A 24,858-nucleotide genomic window follows, 5' to 3' on the forward strand; every position below is an offset into this window, starting at 1 on the left:
ACCGATTTGATACGGGAAATCTGTTAAAGTACCCGATCAGGCCCGGGGGTTAGCCACACCGACGATTGATATTCAGATTTTATGTAATCATGAAATGGGAACAAATAAATATTGAAACTTAAAGAGATCGTTTTATTTATTCAAAATACGATCATTGTTGTTGAAATCAAGTGAATTCTCTGTAAACTACGAATGAAAACGTGCAATGCTATTATCAACATATACTTCCGGTATTTATAATAGTAGAACAATGATGATCGGAACTGAAAATTCCGGATTTTATTCACTTTCTATCTCTCGAACCCCTCGATCTCTCGAACTTTTCTTGCGGTCCCTTGAACTTCGAGAGATCGAGAGTCACCTGTATATATATATAGCACATTTTACAACAACTCTTAAACTAACATAACTGCCTTAAGTGAAGAAATATTAATACAGAAAGCACAAAGAAATTCACTTTTATAAGGATACCCACTTCCGCCCCAGCCCGGGGTTGAACTCTCGACCTACGGAATCTGTCTCCTAGCAGTACAGGAACAGCGCGCAAGACCGCTTGGCTATCTAGGCAAGTTAAAAAAACTTGCTTTCGATGCCGATGGAATTCTCGCGGCGCTGCACTACACTACACGGTCATTGAGAAGGAAAGTGAGATACAGTTATTTAGACATTAGTTTTATTAGAGGATCGTTACCAACACACGTTGTAGTGAAATTAATTTTTATTTATAAAGCACATTTTACAACAACTCTTAAACTAACGGGCTGGGGCGGAAGTGGGTATCCTTGTAAAAGTGAATTTCTTTGTGCTCTCTATATTAATATTTCTTCACTTAGGGCAGTTATGTTTTGAAGTGATTTGTTAAACAATTTACATAATGGAAAACTTAAAATTGTCGCAGCTTCCTTAAGAATTCGTGGATTTATGAGGTCTGGCCAAGTCGCCTTAGACGTATCTAATGAAAGAAGAACGTTTTTAACTTCGTCATCAGTAAGTATTATTTCTGAATACACATGATCAGAAGCGTTGTTATTACTAGTATTTGGAAGAGTCGCTGATGAATCGTCGATTTTTGACTGGTTCGTAAAAAAATTGTTAAATGCAATTGCTTTTTCAAAATTGTTACTGACTACATTGCCATTAACCTCCAAGGGAGGTAAGTCATTACGGATCTGAGTGTTGGATATTTTATGTACCATATTCAACCACTTTCTTGAGTCGTTACACTCGGCTATATTTTTTGATAGCTTTTTATAGTAGTCATCGCGAACATTACGTACAGTGCATATACACTGATTTCTTATTTTTCTAAATTCAGACCATTTGTCAGGATTATCAGTTCGTTTAGCGATTGAATGTAATCGTTTCCGTCTACGGATAAGTGTTCGAATTGCATTATTTATCCAAGGAGGATCGGATTTTCTAATTGTCACTGTCTTATTAGGAATGTTATTTCTAGCATGCTTTATAATAGTTTCATTAAATCTTTTTACATTGGTGTCGATGTCAGAATCAGACAATATTTCTTCCCAGTCGATGAGTTCAGGTTATCTCTATATGAATCGTAATCGCCTTGATTGAATAACCAAATTTCGCGTCTAAATGAGTGAGAGATTTGATTATATTGACTTATCAACGCATAGACAGGACAATGATAACGTACATTCTGGTCCAGAAAATAATCGCCAACATAAGCTTTTTCCAGAATATTACTATCACTGACTATAATAACATCCAGAAGTGTAGAAGTTTCTTCGGTAAAATAGGTTGGTTCTTCAATTAGTTGGGTCATGTTGTACATAGTCATTATATTGATAAGATAATCAGAATGATAATTGTTGGTCAGTAAGTTTGCGTTGAAATAACCTGTGATTATTATTTTAATAATTTTAGTGTTATAAGCTAAGTCTAGGGAGTACTCAATATCACTCCATACATGTATAGTTACTGGAGAGTTTGGGGGTCGATAAAAGGTTCCGTACAAGTAAGATTGGCCACCCATAAAAAGTTCCAACCAAACGCACTCAACCGTGGTTGTTTCAAGGTCAATTCTGCATTTTGCGAAAATATTATCCTTGACATATACTGCCCCACCCGTTTTGGTCTTGCGACAACGACAAAATGGAGTCTGGAAGTTATGTACATCGATATCCGAGGTAATGTTATCTTCGTGAAGCCATGTTTCAGTAAATGAAAGGATGGTATGGTTGTGAAGTTCTGCTTCAAGTATATGGATATTGTGAGTTAGACTTTGGACATTTAAATGAGCGAAAGTAAATCTATGTGGGTCGAATGATGTTTGTTGACGAATTACATGTCAGGCGCGTAGCTGCCTATACGCAAGTACGTACACATCATTTTGAAAAACAAAAAAAAAAAGCAATATAGGTGAGAGAGAATTATTCAGAGAAAGAAAATTTCATAATAGAGGAAATATTTTTGTTTCAAATTATTTTTGTCATATTACTTCGAATAAAATTTGCAGTATCATGCCTAAACAATCAAATTTTAAAATGTATTATTACATCATTACCAAATCCAAATACATGTAACTCATTCATTGGTTTGTAAATGTTCTATAACAGATTGACAATTTTTAAGGATATTCGAAAAATTAAATCTTAATCATATCGCTAAATGGCTTGATCAAATAGTATATGATTTAAAATAATTGTTTGTTTACTAACATTTATTATACTTAAGACCAATATATTGGTAAAATATTCAGCTTGAAGTAAACGTAAAAATAAGTTTCCGTGGAAGTTAAACTTTCCGTTAAAAACAATATTACTAAGTCTTTTATTTCTAAAGAAAAGCGAAAGAGCACATATTTCCTACAAGAAAGTGATTGAAATATTTGGTAAAACCCAGGAGCTTCCGGGGGCTTCGCCCCCTGAGCCCCCACCAGGGCTTCGCCCTTCAACTTCTGGGGGCCTCAGGGCATACTCTCTGCGTACACTTCACTCCCACTCTGGCTACGCGCCTGCATGTAGATATTGAACATGTGACAGTTGGTGTTAAGGTAGGTCCTGGATTCACTTCAATATCGCCTGACAGGAGGAGAAGAAGTGAGTACAAAAAAGTAAGAAGAGTAATAGATATATATATATACATGAATTATGTAAAGTAGGAGCACTGGTAATAGTACATGTAGAACACTTAAATGAGATATCATCGTGCATGGTGTTGTTTAGCCCCATGTTTGCAAATACATGTAAAAGTATGATAATATATTGACATTTTATGCCGTATTGTAAGAGTAAATTGATACAAACAAAATCAATCAAACTAAATGATGATTTGAGAAAAATGACAATGTGATGAAATAACCCCACACTAGCCCGGTAGCTAGAAATATCTACACACATTAATCAGGTAATACTTGGGTTTTGGTAGATTTCAATTGTGAAATTTCGGGTCAGGTGGGGTAATATGAAAACAAATGAAATGATGATGACTGAATAAGGGAACAAGTGGAATTGGTCTGCGTATAGTACAACAATGTTAAAAACATCTCTGTCATATAAGCAAGAAAAAAATGTACAAATAAACACAAAATATATACACAATAGAATCAGAATGCAAGATTAGGACATTTGTACTAATATGGGAGTGGGGTTTTGTACGTGGTAAGGGTAAAAGGTTAAGTTTAAAACTTAAAGATTTTTCCTTGGGGGGGGGGGGGGGGGTATAGGGTGTTTATGTTGAAACTAGCGATATGGAGTACTCATTACTAAGCACAATGCCTATATAGAATAGTCTATATTATATAAATGTGGAGATGTTTGTAAAGACATGATATCTCAATCATAGGCTATCTATAAATGATTGGCAAAAATGTTAATTGATTGAATACGGTAATGCTTGATGTAAATCAACAGAGTGGTCTCTTTCAACACGTGATCGAAGGAGACTAGATCCGACTCCTTACGGACGCTGATCTTACCGTTGGATGTCCAGGCCTGCTTTAACTTGCGTTCTCGACAGAGCTGCCTGCAGAAGTAAAGAAGACGATCACGGTATTTGGTTAGATCTTCGTTGATACAGTACCCGCATCGTTATTCTTTACAGGATACACGATACGATAGGATACACGCACGATACGATAGGATTAACGCACGATACGATAGGATACACGCACGATAGGACCGGATACACGCACGATAGGATAAACGCAAAACACGATAAACGCAAAACACGATAAACGCAAAATACGATAAACGCAAAACACGATAGACTTAATAAACGATCTTCACGATAGGATAAACGCAAAACCTGATAGGATTGTTTCAAAATGCGAAACGTATTTTGACAAGACGAATTGTTTCCTTTTTAGATACACTGTAGTATGATGATTTTAATTACTTACAAAGCCGCAAATCTAAATGCTTAAATATATTAAATGTATTATGATTAAACATTTGAGGTAACTATGCTTTGTACAAGAAACATGTTTATTTTTTGTCAATAATGGATCGTCACAAAATTCAAACTGTAATTATTTTAGATAAATTGCACTCTTAGGTGGAAATTATGCGATTGTTTGTATAATAATTCAAATGTCGAAATTCCCACGAATCGTTAAATTTGAATTTTAGTCGTTTAAAAACAGAGCTTTTAATGATGGTTGCTAAAAAATTCCGTAGTCAATCAAAGTTTTAACCAGGTGCAATAATTCATGAAACCCTATAAATATATTCAGTATTTTAACAAATGAAACCTTATAAATTTATTATCAAATATTGAGTATATATCCAGAAGAACTCTGTAATAAATGAAATATTTGGATTCAATGTCTTTTGCTAGAAGTCTGCGTGTATCCAAAATCGCATTAATTTAAAATCATCGGTATTTAATAATTCAAATCTTACGAAAATAATTTACTAGTCAGTTTAGGGGAAATATATATATATATATACAGTATATAATTATTACATTTTAAAGTTAACGCTCTCTCCTTAAAGTTTTTATGATTTTGTGTTTATTATATAATTTTTTTTTAACGTTTTAAACACGTTACTTGCTGAAATATGCTAGTTGCGTTGACACAGGCTGTGCACTGGACTGTGATTATATAATCTCTCCTCTATAAATATACATGTATATGTCACAAATATATATCCGGTACGAAAATTAATCATTTACATATTCTAAGTACATACATTGTATATGTATATATATGAAGGATAACGGCCGAAAGAAATCGAATGAACAAAATTAATAAACGTCACTAGATCATCTAGTATCCGAAAAGAATATCGCATTTCCATTCTTTTGTATTTATTCTCTGGTATTTCCAATGTCATAGGCCTGTATAGGACCCAGAAGGGAGAACGCAGTCGTGTACCTAAAAATGTTACAGTGTACCAACATGTTTAGTATAGAGTAAAATATAATGCTTATATAATATCGCCCGTCAAAAATAATGTCTTTAGCCTCTTTTGTTTTCTTGTCAAAACATTTTCTTTTTAGACACCCCCCCCCCCCCGCCCCTAAAGAAATGAAAATGCTTTCTACACAAGCCTCGCCCACCTGCTTTTCCGCGATTTTATTTTTGCAACCTGTCTGCGTTTCCGCGACTACCCTATACTGCTTTTCCGCGATTAAATTTTACTATAAGTTGTATGTTTTCTCCTTTTTTCGATACTTCCTTTTCGCGATTTTCAAATTGTCACGGTAATTACTTTACATCAAACTGTTGCCGATATTTACCGGATTATTATGTATCTCCCTGTAAAGTTCTACTCGATAGTACCACACTGTGATAAAAATTGAATGAATCACATACATGTATTACACTGGTCGGTGATGTTTTAGGTGCCATGGAAATTGTTCATAACGAACCAACTCGTGGTAACAAATATATAGTACAAACGATGGATTTACGTATAGAAAGGTCAATGTTTTAAATAATGGCGATGTGTCTTACCGATAAAGATAAACTATGCAAAGCCACAACTACAGATTGCCGAGATAGAAACAAAAAGAATACTGACAACAATCTCAGTAAAGACAAAAAAAAAAAAAAAAAAAAAAAAAAAAAAAAAAAAAAAAAAGGTGCCGGTTGATAGCAGGGAGAAAGAGTATTTACCTGACTAACGGAAAGGATAAGTGCTAAATTAAATCCCAGAAAAGCAAAAAATATAATCGCGGAAAAGAAGTGTAATTTGTCGCGGAAAAGCAGGATTCTTTTCGCGGAAAAGCTGGTTATAAACATTCACATTAGCAGAATTTATATCTACCATAGCTACGTGTATGCTAAGCTGATTCACACACAAATAAATAATAATGTAAAATAAATTTCCACAATATGACAAGTATAAATTTTCGGACTGAATAATTGTAAATCATTTCTATTAGACTTTGTATTAATTGTTACTTAACTTATCTTATATATGACTATATCGGTAAAATAAAACAAAACGTCGTAAATTATGAAAGTCTTAATCCCACCTGAGGCACAGTCAGCGCGGGGGGGGGGGGGTGCACCTACCACTAAAATAAAAAAAAAGATCCGATTCAAAAAGAAAAAAAAGTTAAAATATATATTGACTTCTTGAATATAGTCAAGTATTAAATGTAATCGATAAACACTCATGAAATTAGATTCAAGGCATTTACATGTTTTGTGTATCGAAGCAAATCCGGGCGATGTCATATAAATTTTTGCATATATTTATACCCAGTAGGGTTCAAGGTAAATACTTGTCACCAGATGAGAGAGCAGTTCAGGTATGTTGACCTTGAATACACACTGGCCAAGGTGTCATGTAGGGGTAGGGGGTTGGGTGTTGACCTGACAGGGAGACAGTGTACTGATTAGGCAGGTACATATGGGTGTCAGTTCTTTTGGTACGGGAGCGCTTCCGTCTGTCAGTGTACAGTTTATACTCAGTTCATTTCCACGCCGAAATAGGTAAGATGTATACTGATTTTTTTTTCGATTTTCTAAAGGCAGTAGAAAGTAAAAATGGTTAAACATCTACATTATGATATATAATTATAATTATGATGAATTGAATAGAACATGCTCATGCATTATAAATTGTAATTTATTTTTTAGTTAGACACATAAGAGAAACAAATAAATAGAAAAAAAAAATAGGAACTACATACTTGCACGTACAGACAAAATTTGTAAATGTTATCAAGATCATGCATTACATTGTATATGCCTTTATGAATCATTTGGAAACAATCCTTTAGATAATTGATTGTGCTTACATTTAGAATAGAGGCATAAAAATACAACTACATGTACATGTGTGTTACCAGACGATGCTTTTCAAATATTAATAAAAAGTGCTTCTACTAGTGTTTCTGAAAAATGAATAACTTTTTATTGATTAATTCCATTATTGATAAAAAGATAGGCTTTATATAGATGCTGATATTTTTTTCAATTTATTTATTTTTGCACACATACCTACTGTTTTATGTTTCTGTAATTATCAAAAGAAAGTAAATAAGGGTCTACCTTTTAGTGACTCTGACTATTTAAAGAAATTATAATATTTCTATTTTTGACAAATAGTTTTTCTTACAAATCGACAATCTGAATTAAAAAAAAAACGATTGACTTGTAGACCGATTATTTTATGTGCTAAATAGATTTAACTTTCGATTTACGCTCTCTGCTTGGTTACGGCCGGTACTTGACGTTTTTTGGTTATTTATTTATGTATTTATTTATTTATTTAGTAATTCATTTACTTATTTTCTTAAATTTATATACCAGAGAATCAGATAAGTTATTAATTTCTCTCTCTCTCTTCAACAATTAAATGGATCGTAAATAAAATAACAAAACGAAAAATGAACTCGGGATATCTCGGGTGTTTTTTCTCAAGGTAAAGATAAAAAGCGAGGGTTTCCGAATGCACACGATAAACGCAAAACACGATACACGATAGAACCTGATAAACGATCTTCACGATAAACGCAAAACCTGATAAACGGAAAACACGATAGAAAACGCAAAACCTGATAAACGGAAAACACGATACGATAGGATACGATAGGATACACGCACGATACGACAGGATACACGCACGATACGATAGGATAAACGCACGATAGGACACGATAGAATTGTAAAGAATAACGATGCGGGTACTGTAATAATGTGCTTAGTCTCAGAGTTTTTCCGCAGCTTCTTAGCTTCCTTCATCAGTGAAAACTTGACATCGGTAGATCGGAGACTGACAATGATTTTCTCGGTGACTGCCTTTGTTTCCGTGGGTCGCCAACGCGATGGGAGGTCACAACATCAGAAGATGCAAGCGCAACTCCCGCTGATGATGTCACTTCCAGAAGCTTTTCGGTAGTTGATTCATCAGGGGTTTCAGGAATGCCGGAAACACGGATGAGGGGCCGTCAACCATATTGCTCCAGTTCGTCTACTTGAAGACGTAGATTTTCATTTTCCTTACGCAAAAGGTTTACCTCAGTCCGTATTGGCTCCATCATCTTTTCCATCATCTGCTGAATTAAATGCTGGACCTCCTCTCTGATGGAAGCTTACTCACAGATGCGCTAACAGCGTCGGCTATTTTTTGTACATCCTCACTAGATATTGTTAGAGGCTGAGGATTAACTATGTATTGTGCCGGATAACCAAAGTGTGGGGGAGGATGTTGCAACATTGTCGAGGGGTGGGTGTCAGGGGTGGAACTACAAACTGGCGCCCCGAGTTGATTTGATGCACCCTCCATTCCAGAGTTGTTTTTTGATCCCTCTCGGGTTTTCTTGCTTACAACATCAGAGTATGGCAGTGAAATACTCATTTACTTATATTTAGAAGTATAAGAACCTTTGATAAAACTGCTTTCATATTCATAAAGTTGTTTAACGAATCTATAACTATAAATAAAACAAAAAAACGTTAATTATTATGCTTTAACATGTATGACGTCATATAGATGATTACGAGAGTCTTTCAAATTAAAGTTCGTAGACTTTTGTCATAACTTTTTTATTTAACGTCATATTACAACCAAATTTGGTACACATATTCTAACTACAGATTCAAATATTTTGAGTTATAAAATTTGAATATATCTTGATGTGTATCAAAATTATCAAAGATTTGAGACAGAAAAAAACGGGATCAAGGAGCAGGGTCAAAATTGAGTTATTTACTAATTATACACTTTATAATGTTTAAAGTCATACCTCTAATACATGGCGCTTGAATAAAATAAAATTTAAATGTTTAAATTTAGTATTGTTTTATTACTTGAGATGCTAAAAGGTAATTAATAAATCGCTTCGATTTAAAGATATTGATTTTTAAAGACAGATAGACTTGATTAAAAAAAGCAAAAAACAATGACGTTGAAGGACGTCACGGAGCAGCGAATAGAAAAAAAAAAAAATGTTTTGCATTCGGGAAACCTCTAAAACAAACTCTGAAAGTGCTGGAGGAACCAGGAAATATATTAAAAAATGAGCCTTGCATTTGTATATAATGGAAAAGTACAATTTTGGAGTGGGAGAGACTTTGAATCGGACGATGGGCGGTCTGCGAAGAAACAGATTATAGTTTAAAATCTTGTCAAATAAGTTAGTTACGTCATGAAACGTGATGTGCGCTTTACTGTTGCGAATCTTGTGAAAGCTTAGCTACGCGGTAAAGAATTTGAAAACAATTACAATTTAACTTACGGTACTTGAATAATTATTAGCAAACTAGGTGTCAAGTGTTATGGATACGTGTTTTATGAATGGGGAAGTCGCTACCAATACGTTATAAAATGAAAAGGTTAAGTAAGTTTTGTGAAACTTTCTCGACGTTGTTTTTGACGTTACAATGTTTTTAACCGTGCTCCGTGGCGATAAAACATGATGCTTTTAAAATTGGCCAACATGAGTTCCATTTAATCAAATGGAATGAAAATTCACACATCGATAAAATAAATGTTTTTACATTTGAAAATGTGTTGATCTTTAACCTTGTAAAAATAATATGATGAGGAGGAACATTGTCTACATATTTTTTGAATGACCCTCGTAATATGCTTCAAGAACATAAAATATCTTTTTAGAGTTCAATATATTCAAAAATATTGATGTTTAATGTTAATAAAAGTACTATTTCAAAGCAACAAAACTCAAAATTCGTATTTTGAGGGTTTGGTGAAAGGGGGGGGGGGGCATTGTCCTTTTTTTGATTTCTTAATTACTGTTCATACCTGCAACTGTCTTAATATTGCCTGAATGTACTTTATGAACAAAAAACCTGTACATCAGCACTAAAATAAATCTTCTCCAAGACAATTTCACGGATAGACAGACGGACAGTATAGTTTAAATTTTCCTTCTTTTTCTATGAAATCGATATTTTCACTGTAAATATCAATTTTCCATACAAATTTATTGCAAAATCCGAGAAAAATTATGAATTCCTTAAGCTTTTTTAATATGTTCATTATCATGGTCAGATTTCAATCGTTGATCCTCAACCTATTATTTTAAATTTTGACCATGGAATTTTCTACCGGACGAAAATAATTGCTTAATAATTTACCTTTCCAAAAAGGTACAAATTAGCCGTAGGATGGTGCATTAATTTCAAAATTTTGATGGTCTTGTCACTCTACTATCAGCGCCTGTATTGACCCTTGATTTCGTTTCTGTATTGGCTCTTGAGACAGTCTCTCAATGCTTGCTTTCATTAGGCTCTTGAGAGAGTCTGGAAATGCGGATTCTCGACTTGTACATTCCAATAATGCATTGCGGCGGATATTGGGGTCAAGCAAGGTCAGGGGTAAAGCGTCATTAGAGACTGTTTACAAGTAAATATCAAAATGGGTAAAAACGACTTTTGTGTCGCCTACGGTTGGAACCATCATCGGGCCTATGGGGCAACTTGTATATTTTTCACATTTCCAGAAGACCCAGATTATTTTCAGAGGTGGACAAACGCTTGCAAATGTGAGGTGGTGTTCCAAAGTGGAAAGAGAATGAAATGGACGCCGTCTGAATATCAAAAACTTTGTAGCTGTCATTTTGAGACTGGCCAATGTTCCGGTAAATTATCCATTTCAGTGGCTATTTCCTCTCTTGATGGAACCATGGGATCAGTGAATTCTGTCACAATGTACATATCTGGAAGAGACTGAACTGAGTGTTCTTTGTAAAAAAAAAAAACTGTCTTCTGGGGGTCTAAATTTAGAGGGTTGGTATAACTTGTTAATTGGAGTATTTGGTTTACACTCTCTTAAAGAAGAAAACAATTGTAGGTAATCTTGAAAATGTACTTTCGTGTCATTGGGATGTCGAGGATCATGCTCAAAAGCTCTTGTTTTCTTCTTTCTAGGTGCCTTGTTGAATTTCTTCTTGTGAATCACAAAATCATGAAATGGTTTTGGTTTGGATGATGATCCTGAAAAGGCAGAATAATCAAGTTAAAAAACTCACATACTTTATCCAGGAGTGCTTATATACTGTAAATCTCAAATGCTAGTAAATGATTACTACTTATAAATGCATGCGTTTCTATTACATATATTTTAAGTTTATGATAAAATAGATATGAACTCATTGAAAAACATGAATCAACATGCTTTTCATGTGTTGTTGAGTACAAATATCTATATGTTGATAATTTTCTCACAACATACATATTTAATCAGGCCCATATTTAAAGTGTACTTACCTTTGCTATTTCACATAAATATTCAAATCATACAGTGGATTTGATACCTTTCACAATATTGAAATTGAGCAAATTAACTGCAGCAGTATGATGTCAAAACAAATAAATCAAAGAATTGACAAAACACTGATGCCATTATATTGCATGTTATCAGACCTGCTGATTGCTTCAAATGGCACAGCCATGACGTTTTCAAACAAGTTGTCTGGTTATTTCAGCACAGCTGGAAAAAACAAACTGTTGGTTAACATTAAAATGAAAAAGAAAATAATGAATTAAAACATATCAAAAAAAAATTAACAATAATGGTCCAGGTAATCTATGTTATTTATTTATCCCTTGGATTAATCCAGTATGCCAATTTTTCTGTTGTTGCTGGACCATCAGGTAATTCTTGAAACCCATGGGATATGAACTCAGATACTCCAAACAGCATTCCAGCTGTGTGACTGCAAGCTGCCACAGCACTGATATTGCATTCATTAATATAAGTTATGTAACAGGAAAGGAGAGAAATGTGACTTTTTTTTTTACCTGAGCAGCATAAAAATCTCGACCCCCTGAATCTCCAGTCAGGTGCGCTACCAACTGAGCTATCTGGCAACTGGATACACACACAAATATTTAGAGAGAGAGAGAGAGAGAGAGAGAGAGAGAGAGAGAGACAGACAGTTCTTTTAATATTCTTGAAATTTTAAGATATAATACAATATATCTAGATATTTAACAAGGATATCTAGAAAGGTCTTTCAATGATTTAAACCTTTTTCAATTTATATATTATATAAGTATATATATATATATATATATATATATATATATATATATATATATATATATATATATATATATATATATATTACAAATTAACTTTCAATTCTCTAGACCATGCATCTTACCCTCCAACACAGAGACAGTATGCACCGACTGGATCTCCACTCATTTTGCCTAGCACGACACTTGTTTCCTAAACCTTACCAGTTGTCCACGAGGCATTAGACTTGCACCTTAACAAACACACACTGCTTTGTTCTTTCCAAGAATTGTACTCAAAGGAATGGATATTTCTGGAGGCCCACAAGTCATAGCTTCTGGAAGTTTTATATCTCAACATCAAGGTGTCTGTGAACTTTTCATGAAGGCATGCATCCTCTGTTTGTTCAATGTCACCCTGTTCACTGAGTATTAAATACTTTTTAACTTTTTCTATTGTAACAGAGGGTATTTGTCTAATATCTTTAGTCCATCCGGACTTGGCATTATTTATTATGCTAACAATATCAGAACTTGCATCATTTCCTTGTATGGGAATTTTTAAAATACTACATAGTTTTATTCTTTTTGATTCAACTGAGAGGGATTTAATATTAACACAATTCTCCCTTAAAATCCTAAACAGTTCTTTAATTTTTAGTTCCTTCACATCATTGTATATTTTCAATGATTCCGATTTTACTGTTGTTACAGTACATGTATTTGTTGATGACATATTGATGAAATCTATCACAGCAAGTTAAGTTGATTGCAGAAATCTGGAAAAAATATATTTACACACTGAATTAAAATTTTTGAAAGATGTAGTCTCATAACTGAAATGGTGCAAGGAAAAAATTTTCCTGACTCTCAGAAGCAAGTGCGATGATGCCCAGAAGGCCTTGCACAGTATATGAAGAAGAAGTAGGTATGAAAATTTGTTTGCAGTTGCAGTTATGAGTCTACATCTTTCAACAAATTTATGATTCAATGCTTATATATTTACCTTTTATAAAACTCTCTGCCTTGTCTACAAATGTGATTTATATTTCAAAATCCCTTTATTATCCTTTGGGTAAGTTACCAAGAAAGGAAGAGCCAGTGCAACAGCTACTTCCTACTTCGGTTGAACTGTCCAATGTGAGTGTAAGTTTTGATTTTTACTTTTGACATTACACTTGCATGGCTTCAATATTAATAAGAAGCATTACAATCTTTTGACTTCGCTGTCCATGCAATGGTGTATTGCATGCCGAAACTTTCCAAATACTTAAGAAGCAAAATACTTGTGGAATGTGTAAAAATACATGTTTAAGCATCATGCATGTTACTTTACATAACATTGAGGAGTCGAACAAATAAAGACTAAATGAAATAATCACCAGACTTAAAACAATGTGTATTTCTAAATTTGTGAGAGGGGTGGGGGCACTAGAGCAGTGCTTAGGCCTATGTTTCATAATTATGTTTAATCATTTTGGTTACACCCCTCCCAACCTTTATTCGGTGTTCCAAATTTTTATACGTTTACAGTATCAGAATATATGGTATAGTTTCATAAATCTTCACAGTATATAACTAATACATGTCCCTATCAAAAGAACTTGTAAATAACATTCATCTCCTTGCAGAATATTCATCCCGAATTGAAATTTCATATCATATAATTGGCTTTTACCCCCTTGTTTAAAAGAAAAAAAAAAGAACATTGAGCAAATTCGAAACGGGACATAATTCTGTATTTCCTGCCTTAAACCTTAATTATTGAATCTCTCCTTCCTAAAATAAGTGAATTCTGTAATAATCAATGTGGCTAAATTATATATTTACATTTTTTATGTCTCACGAGGCTTATTACCGGGGATAACGTACCTTCCATCTTACACTGTTTACATTGCAGCGCCATGATTGTTTTACCCCTGACCTCAGATTGACCTTTTGACGCGCGAGCCTAGTAAAAGTGGTGAATCTGATATCTTGACGTTGTTGTGCATTGCCTGTTTTAGGCTTGCTAGTCTTGCAATGTCTTCATTTACGCTTGAGAGAGTCGAGTAATGCTATAGTTAATTACAGTTTACTATATTATAACAGTTTTTAAATCAAAGTATTTTTACTATGGATTTCAGATTATTATATTTTATGTTCTCCTATTCATACATGTGCGCAGCACAGTTAAGGCTACAAAAAGGAGGCGGGGCCTAGTTTTTACGGGAAATATTAACTACATGTATGACATCACACGAAACTAACAGTCCTTACAAATACATCAAAATGAAGTGATTTGCGATTGTAAACTGTAGGAGATAATTAAACTACATCAAAACTTACTATAACATGCGTTTTTGTTGTAAGTTAAATCCCACATAGCAAGGTTTAAACAAGTCACTGATTGCACTGCACTTGTCGATATGACGTCATTCCGTACAACCTGACGCAGTTTGTATGCAGTGAGAGGCGGATCAAGTAATATTTTCACAACGGAGAAATGTATTTTATAAATAAATAAAATATTATTTGAAGATTTTTAAGCGGCCATTAATTTGGATGCAATGTCCTTTTTATGAATTTGTTCATATATTTCCCGTAAATTTTCTAATTTTCGGATACTGCCGTGTATTTCGATGGGTTAATGCCACAACCACTTATCACTATAAGATTCATTGTGGAGAAAATGGCCGACAAAGTTCGAGCAAAAAATAAAAATACTTACATGCATTTTAAAAATAATTTAACCGTTTTAGTCAATTGAGTATACCATTATTTACGTGTTGCCTCCTATACAACAACCATAATTCATCAGAATTATGCTAAAATCACAACTAAAAGTATAAGGTTTTATGGTATGAGACATGTGATTTTTATTAAACATTCAATACATGCATAAAACTTGTATTCTGAGATACGTCGTTTTGGCACAAATAAATTCAATTTCTGTGGTTCTGACAAAAAGAGACAAAACATCATTTCTGTAGATACGCTGTTGTGGCTGGTGTAAATCACATAAAAAGGAGTAAATTTGCAGGCGATAAAACATAGCACCGAACGTTACATTGTTTTTGCATTATTTATATCTAATAAATGCATGGACTTTACAATAGTATAAAAGATGTAGCACATTATGCGTGGATATGGTTTTGTAGAAACGGAGATGTATTATACATATAAACAATGTTGCAAACTATTACCGAAATATAATTTCTTGTGGCAATACACTTTCCATCATAATTGAAAAAAAAATGTAAGCATAAAAACCGTATGAACAAAGAGTTAAACAAAAAATAGCCATAAAGAACTATCTAATAAAAGTATTATATATTCACCTCTGTATATACATGTATGTAACTTTATACACAGTACACATAATTGTCAAATAGCAATTATTCGGTTTCACTGTCAGTGTCATCTTCATCAGCATCAGGCTCAGGAAGTCTATCCACAACATTGTTGCTGGATGGTAAGTTCTTGTAATAGTCATGGTATTCTGAAGAGATGACTTTTGATTTGCACAAGTTTAATAGGTCCTTTTTCTTTGCCTGTGAAATAGGCTGTTTGCCATTGTATTTTCTGGGAAGGTTTCTGGATCTTTCTGGTCTCCCTCGTTTTCCACTTCCTGTTATTTTCATCTTCCGGAATTCCTCCTCGAAGTCATATTTAAAAAGGATATTATCTGAATCTTCCTTCATAAAACGGAGCCACTTGATGTTAAGTCAATTAATCTTCGTGCCATTGATCTCAACTTTGCTGTATTTCATTGACTGTGACTGGACTTTCTTAAAATCCCATATGTCCTCATGAGTAAGAGGAACAACACTGTATGGATCTGTTCTTCTTGCCATTCTTATCACCGTTGACCACTGCTGGGGAATGTATATTTCCGTTTTCTTTTTCGCAAACTCAATGGCAGAGTGCATGCTATCACATTCCATTTGTGTATGTCCACTCTCAAGGAATTTATGATCTATTATCTCTAAGTTTGGTAAGTACGAGACAGCATGCATTAGACTTGTGGCTGTAAATTGGTTCCTATTTTGTCCTGAACAGGCATCTGAATAAAAAATGGCATGTTTTATACTAGGAGGCAATGACAACAACTGCAAATATAGACATGTTCCAATTTCGCAGGATCCACGCTTAGCTTCTACCTCTGACCACAGATAACATGTTGCATTTGAGCTACCTAAATTATAAATCGACAAGTTGTAGCAGCTGAGTTTCCTTGTGTAGTACAACTGACTCACAAGGGAGCATGGTGTATGAAGGACAGCTTGGAGATCAAATGTAGCTGCAAAAGTGTCATTCCTGGACTTGGCAGTTGTTTTGTCCCTTTGTTTTTCTTCTCTGGCACGTTTTTTTGCGTTCTTGGTGTTTTTCAAAGTTTGCCTTTTCTTTTTCTGAAACAGTATTGTTGTTGGCTGATTTGTGGTAGCTAACAGAAAGGGAGCATTGATCTTTTTTTGGTATGTGGAATGAGAAATTATATTCTTCATTGAAAATACGCCTGTATATGGGCTGACTAACCAATTCATCTTCTCTCAAATTACCCTTATGCAATTGTATGTACAGCTCATACATTTTTTGTGATGTTCAAATCTTGCCCAAGGTATTTTCGGTTGGAGTTCTTCCTTGTGTATTGACCCTCTAATGCAGGAAATGATTCTATGTGTTCTCGAACCAGCTGTGCAGCCCTCTCAGTTGTCTTATTATAGGGTCTATGTCTTCCTCTCTTGTCCGTCCCAGCAAATACTCCCCCAGATTTGTTTTTCATGGCATGATCAACATACGACTCCCCGATGCTTAGGGTAGCAAGGAAAAACTTCTTACATATGATGGTTCTGCTACCATCAATCTCAAAATAGTAGGTTCTGTGCACTTGTCGCCTTTTTTTGACAGGTTGGTTATCATCAGCCAAATATGTTCGTGTCTTCTTTTCCTCTATATGTGATACCACTAAATCTTTTTGTCGCTCGTATGAACCTAGTGACCAAAAATTTTTAAAGATTTCATTTCTTTTCTCTTCTGAAACTTTGGTGCTACATTTCAGTTTACATTTATTGCAATTTACAGATTTCATGACCCTTGCATTAACGGTTTTTCCTCTTTGAGACAGATACTGCTGTCCAGTTAACTTTAATTGTTTCCTAACATTCTTCTTCCAAGTCTATGGCGTGGCTTTTCTCTTTCTAAAAAGTTTCTTTTTTGGAGGTGTCATGAAAGAAGCTGACTTTTTCTTTGGAGTTCCTTTAGGTCTTCCTCTTTGTTGCGTATTGGTTTTTAGAGGGGATTGTTCTAAAGGAGTGTTGAGGCCTTCATTGCTTTCTTCTGCATTTGTTGTTGTCTCTGGGACACTGGCATTCTTTTCTGAAGTTTGCATAGGAACCTGCTGAATATTTTCCGTTTTCCTCACACACCCATCGTAATGCTCAGATATTCCCCTTGATCCGACATATGCCAGATAAATATGGTTTGTATTTTGAGAACGTTGCATAGTAGGTTCTATGTTTAAGACAGAAGCTTCTGATGAACTTGAAAAAATACGAACATGCCTACCAGTAAAATTGGCCAAAGCAAGTGGAAGCATATCTGCTGCTTTGTTGCTCCATATTCCATCCCTTCTTAATCGATCCACTTCTACACTGAAGTCCATCCATAGTAGCTCTTGTTCTGCTGAATCAAGGGTTGCTGGAAAGGAGAAAAATCCTTTGTACTCTCCTGCATTATCTATCATATGATCACAAAGTAAATGTCTTAACTCTGCAACTCCTTCTACTGAAGGAATATGAAACAATGCAGCATTAAACAAGAGGCCCAGGGGCCACATCGCTCACCTGAGCACTATGGCTAGGAAAAAGCAGAAACCAGTTCAGTCTTGAAAGGTTGAAAAGTTTGAATAAAAAAGTGGTTCGGGGGGAAGGGGGGGGGGGGTGTCATAAATCGAACAAATTTGAATCTACATTATCTGAGGATGCTTCCATTTAAATATGACTAATCATGGCTTTGCTGTTCTTGAGTAGAAGATTTTTAAAGATTTTTCCTATATATTCCTATGTAAAATTTTGATCACCCATTGTGGCCCCACCCGACCCCCGGAGGTCATGATTTGAACAAAATTGAATCTACACTATCTGAGGATGCTACCATATAAATATGACCAATCATGGCTTTGCTGTTCTTGAGAAGAAGATTTTTTTAAAGATTTTTCCTATATATTCCTATGTAAAACTTTGATCGCCCATTGTGGCCCCACCCGACCCCCGGGGGTCATGATTTGAACAAACTTGTATCTACACTACGAGAGGATGCTTCCACATAAGTTTCATATTTTCAAGCACAGTGGTTCTTGAGAACAAGATTTTTTAATGATGCCATTAATTTTTCAAGAATTCTTAATTATCTCCACTTGGAAGAAGGCGTGGCCCTTCATTTGAACAAACTTGAATCCCCTTTACCCAAGGATACTTTGTGGCAAGTTTGGTTGAAATTGGCCCAGTAGTTCTGGAGAAGAAGATGAAAATGTGAAAAGTTTGCAACAATGACGACGCCAATGCCAACAACGACGAGGACGACAGACAACGGAAATATTTTGATCAGAAAAGCTCACTTGAGCCTTTGGCTCAGGTGAGCTAAAAAGCAGTTACCATCAGCTGTAATTGTTTTCCGTAGCATTCCATTTGCTTCCAGTAGCCTATCAAACCTGGATTTGTGATGATTTGCTATCAAGGTATTAAGCTTTGATTCTTGCAAACTTCTCTCTTTTGCTTTTTCTATGCTGTTAGTAACAGCAGTGCCAGAATTTTTTACTAAGGTTTTGTTTTTCTTCCTTTTCCCTTTTTGCTTATGGCGTGAAGGTTGCTCTTCATGTTGCATTGAGACATCACTCCCCGCATTACTTTCCTCAGGAGAAAACTCCGAGTCGGAGGAATTCTGATCCTTTTTGCTTGGTTTGTAGGAGTCCTCGCTGTCGTATTCCACTTCATCATCACAATCACCTTCAAAGAGCTGTTTGTATATCTGTACTTTTTCCTTACGGGCTGCTGCGTTTTTGTTGTCTTTAAAATACTGCAGTGGGATATTATCACTACTGCTGCATTCACTGTCCGAACTTTCTTGTTTAGTTTCGTTCTCTTTTTTTTCTTTGCACTTTGCACTTTGGACAGGCTTTTTACATCTCCGATAATATTTAACAACTTTTTGTGCTCGTATTACAGCATTAGACTGTCTCTTCTTCTTGATATTTTTTGAGGTTTTCCTATTACCGGTAACTTTGTTTACAATGTCACAATTTGATGTATTTCCACATGCACTTGTACTTTCCTCAGATAGAATTTTAGTAACAACAGATTCTTCCCAAACTTCTTCATTATCCCAATCCATTTTTATTCATTCACTTTCTGTAATATCAAAATATTTTTTAAAAGATTAAAATATTGATGAATAAAGATCACTTGTGAAATATACAGAAAGTCTTACACTTAAGATAGACAAAGTAATCAGATTGTACACTAATCTTCATATTTTTCATTTCAAAATATATAACCATTACAGTATCATACTAATGGTAGGAATTATACTAGACACTTACTTAACTCTTTAGGTAAAATCCCATTGTTAACAACTATATCTCTGTTATAATTTCACAAACTTTTCACAAGCACATGTTTTTCCTCGAAGTTCCATAGTAAAACTAGGTTATTGCAGCACTGAAAACAAATTTTCCTCCCAGATGTTCGCTGGCCAGATAAGAGCATCCCTTTTTACTATACTGCAGCACAGTTGGAAACCTTAGATTGCATACGCATGTTAGGTATCATCTTACACTGCGGGGTTTGAAACACTGCGAAAACTAATGGAGCAATTAGATTTCTGAATGCCAAAACCACGTATCTCAAAATACATGGTTTTAACAGTGACTTTTCTCTAATTCCTGTGGTACTTTGAAAAAGGCACAATACTGTATGTATAGTAAGGGTATTTTATCCAGGTTAAAAATAATTTCTTAAAATGTAATTAGATATGACTCAACATATTTTTCATAGATGCCATCTTTATGACATTGGTCAATGATATCATATGGGATAATGTGATGATGAATTGTTTATTTAGCATATCAATTCCTAAGCATTAATTGAGATATTTTGACACAAAAAATACATCTCAAATTACATATGAAAATAACAAAAAGTAAAATTTGAGGAATTTTGTGATACGTGGTTGTGGCATTAACCCCTCGATTTGTATGCAGGTACATTGGAGGATGATCTAAAGGTCTTGACAAATCGATCTAGTGCAAGGGCATACCCTCAATGGATCATGACAAGTTTTTAATCATAAACTCTAGAAGAATTAAGCTATTTGAAAAGTGCTGCGATCCTGTTGAAATCTTGAAACTGAATTAATTATTTCTATATTTAATGAAGCTGCATGTCCAGCAAAAAATTCAGTATGCGTTCATACAAATATGATTTTAACAATGAAATAGTAGAATCTATATAGGATCGCAGCACTTTTCATAAACTACAATGGGTGTTGAAACTATTTAAAAATTAAACTTTGAATTTTAACTTGGTTATGCCCTTGCACTATTGACATTTATAGATGACCTCAATACTGCAAGTATATGAGCTGAAATCGCGTGACAAGTCTAAATAGAAAATCTAATCGTCCTCAAAATGTAGTTACATGTAATAACCATAATTACATTTGTCCGATATTAGTAAAGAACCAAAAAGATTCGCCATCCTGAAAAAGAATATATTTTGTTTCATAAAAAATCCCCGATATTTCCATTGCGCACCTTAACTGTACTGCGTATATATATATATATATTTTTTTATATATTAAATGGAACTATCACTTGTATATTCATATGTTATTTCAAAATTTTACTTCACTGTTATCAAATTTAAAGATGTGGTCACACGATGCGATTTTTCATTCGATTTTCCATCCGATTTTTCCATTCGATTTGCTTTCGACTAAAATCGTACCGTGTGACCACTGAAGTAGAAAGTCGAAAGCAAAATCTGAAAGTCGACTGGAAATCGGATGGCGTTCCGATTTTCAATCGATTTTCCAGTGAAAATCGTGACGTCACAATGACATTTCCCGCGACGCGAAATGGATGATAGTTATTTTTGTCATTTATAATGAATGTATAAATTATTAATTGACAAAATATAAGGATACCCAGTAAACGGCAATTACTGGGTACAAGGGTAATTATATAAAGCATACAAATCATGAACTATTATTTTACCATAGTTTGCGAGCACGGAGATTCATGTGTTTGTAGAATGCCATTTATGATTAAAGATTTTTTTTTGAATATCATAGATAGCTTGATTCAAATCATTGCATTTATCTAAAAAAAAAAAAAAAAGAAAAAAGTTTTTAGCTATTACTTTTAAAACCAGCATGAATGTTTATAAATCTAATTAAAATTAGACGTTTCATGTACTTATATGTTGCTGTAAATTAAGATCAGTGGTACACAGCATATCAGTACTCCAGCATGCTAGGGGTTTATGGCGAGATACGTTGGATTTGACGCCGCGTAAACACCCCAGTCCTATCAATAATATGAATAAGTAGTTTTTTAAGTATTTACATGGATTCTGATTTTAAGCGTTCGTCAAGAGATTCATTTTATTTCATGTATATATATGTAAGCGTGTAGAATAATTTAAAATGGTAGATTTTCATTGTCTAGAACTCACCAAAAAGTACTAAATGAAGCGATTAACTAGATAAGGTTTTTAATTTTTACTCATACAAGTAAGAGCCTCTGTTAACGTCCCTACTCTCCTTATATACGGAACTACTAACAAAAAAATGACTGAAAAAACTATTTATGTTTATTAGGAGAAATTACGTTGTTGTCTATTCTCCTTGAATTATCTTCCTTATTTCTTTTCACTTCGACGTGATGTAGCATTGTACATGTACCTCTGACTACTGTATATATCTTTGTATGTTATTAATTTTGTATCCTATGTTCTTTGGTTTGAGTGAATAAATTGAACTTTAAAAAAGGGGGAGTCTGAACCACCCACCCACCCCCCAAAAAATCAACATTAAATTCTTTAAAAAAATTAATGATTAGTTTACATATCATCAGGGAAGTTTTTAATTCTGATTTTTTATTTACATGTATTTTATTATTATTATTATTATTATTATTATTAGGAAGGTAATAAGGTAACATTCTTTACTTACCTACCAAAAGTTACCTTTAATAAAAGGTTGATTAACTTAATTATTGGAGCGTCTGATGAATTTGATTTACTGTGTACCCAGTCACTCATTTTACATATACACATAGTAATCAGTGGGCTGTAAATATTTCACCTACAGTAATTTGTGAAAATAATAAAAAGGCGATATACCAAATGTTTCTTATAATTTTGTTTCGTCAACTGCTGGTAAATGGAAAAAAGTTTAACTTTTGCGACGTAGCTAATTTACCTTTCTTGTAAGAGGAAGTCTATTGCAGGTTCTTTTTAAAAATCTTTTTATGCCGAAATGAAAAAAAAAAAATACGTGTTTTCCTTTATTAGTCAATTTAAAAACCCTGGGAAACATCAGATACTTCGGACAAGTTCTTTTCATGTTTTCTTATCTTGTAAAGATATAACATACAAAACTTGTAGATTACGTCAGCATAAAAGTCATAATGGGGCAAATGACGTAATGTTAAACAGAATAAAGAGAAAAAATATTGTCATAATGATTCTTTTTAGGTTTATTACTATTATCAGAACTATTTCAAACTAAAAAAAAAAAACAAGTACCTGTTCATTTCTTGTTAAAATCGTTTATAAATCGAATGTAAAATCGTATCGTTTGACCACCCCACCAATCGACTCCAATCGACTTACCTGAGCAAGTCGAATGAAAATCGAATGAAAAATCGCATTGTGTGACCGCACCTTAAGAGATTTTAAGCTTTGATATCTCAAAAAAGTTCCAGAGTAAAGTGTAATTGTAAATCAAAGTATCAAGTTTTATGCCCTGTTTACACGGAGAGTTTAAATCGAATTAAACGTAAGTTACTGCAAATTAAATCTGAACCGCGTTCACACGGGAAATTTAATGCGAATTAGTTTAATTCGAATTGATTTACTGCGCATTAACTAATGCCCTGTTCACACGGAGAGTTTAATTCGCAGTAATTAATGCGAAGTAAAATGATGCGAATCCAATTAATGCGATTTAAATTGCGTTCACACGACAGCTAATGCGAAGTAAACTAATGCGAATTAAAATTTTATTTCTACAACAAGGTTATTCAGTAAGGCTTTTATGACGTCATTTACAAATCACGTCATTTTGTGCAGAGCAGATATACATTTGACATAATGTCATAGTGTCTGTACACATTTTAGTGATTAACATAATTTTCCTTTGTTTTCTACTCAAAAATAGCATAAGTACCTATATTTGACCATCGACATGTGGCCTGTGACTTAATTCTGCCCTTACGCATGCGTCAAAATTTAATTCGAATTAGCTGCGTTTAGCGTTCACACGGAGTTAATGCGAAGTAATTTAATGCGCAGTAAACTAATTCGAATTAAACTAATTCGCATTAAATTCTCCGTGTGAACGCGGATCAAATTTAATTCGCAGTAACTTACGTTTAATTCGAATTAAGCTCTCCGTGTGAACAGGGCATAACTTTGCATTAGCTCCGTGTGAGCGCTAAGCGAAGCTAATTCGAATTCATGTTAATCACTAAAATGTGTACCGACACTATGAAAGTATGTCAAATGTATCTGCTCTGCACAATGTGACGTGATTTCAAAATGACGTCATAAAAGCATTTCTGAATAGCCTACCTGTAGAAATTACATTTTAATTCGCATTAGGTTACTTCGCATTAGCTGTCGTGTGAATGCAATTTAATTCGCAATAGTTAAATTCGCATTATTTTATGCCCTGTTCACACGGAGAGTTTAATTCGAATTAAACGTAAGTTACTGCGAATTAAATTTGATCCGCGTTCACACGGAGAATCTAATGCGAATTAATTTAATACGAATTAGTTTACTGCGCATTAAATTACTTCGCATTAGCTCCGTGTGAACGCTAAACGCAGCTAATTCGAATTAAATTTTGACGCATGCTTTAGGGCAGAATTAAGTCACAGGCCACATGTCGAGGGTCAAATATAGGTACCTGTGCTATTTTTGAGTGGAAAACAAAGGAAAATTATGTTAATTACTAAAATGAGTACAGACACTATGACATTATGTCAAATGTATACTGCTCTGCGCAATATGACGTGATTTGTAAATGACGTCATAATAGCTTCACTGAATAGCCTTGTTGAATAAATAAAACTATAATTCGCATTAGTTTACTTCGCATTAGCTGTCGTGTGAACGCAATTTAATTCGCATTAGTTTAATTCGCATCATTTGACTTCGCATTAATTTACTGCGAATTAAACT

The sequence above is a fragment of the Saccostrea echinata genome, unplaced genomic scaffold (assembly GCF_033153115.1).
Source record: "Saccostrea echinata isolate AGI-Se365-2 ecotype Australia unplaced genomic scaffold, CSIRO_AGI_Sech_v1 ptg000003l, whole genome shotgun sequence".
NCBI classification, from domain to species: Eukaryota; Metazoa; Mollusca; class Bivalvia; order Ostreida; family Ostreidae; genus Saccostrea; species Saccostrea echinata.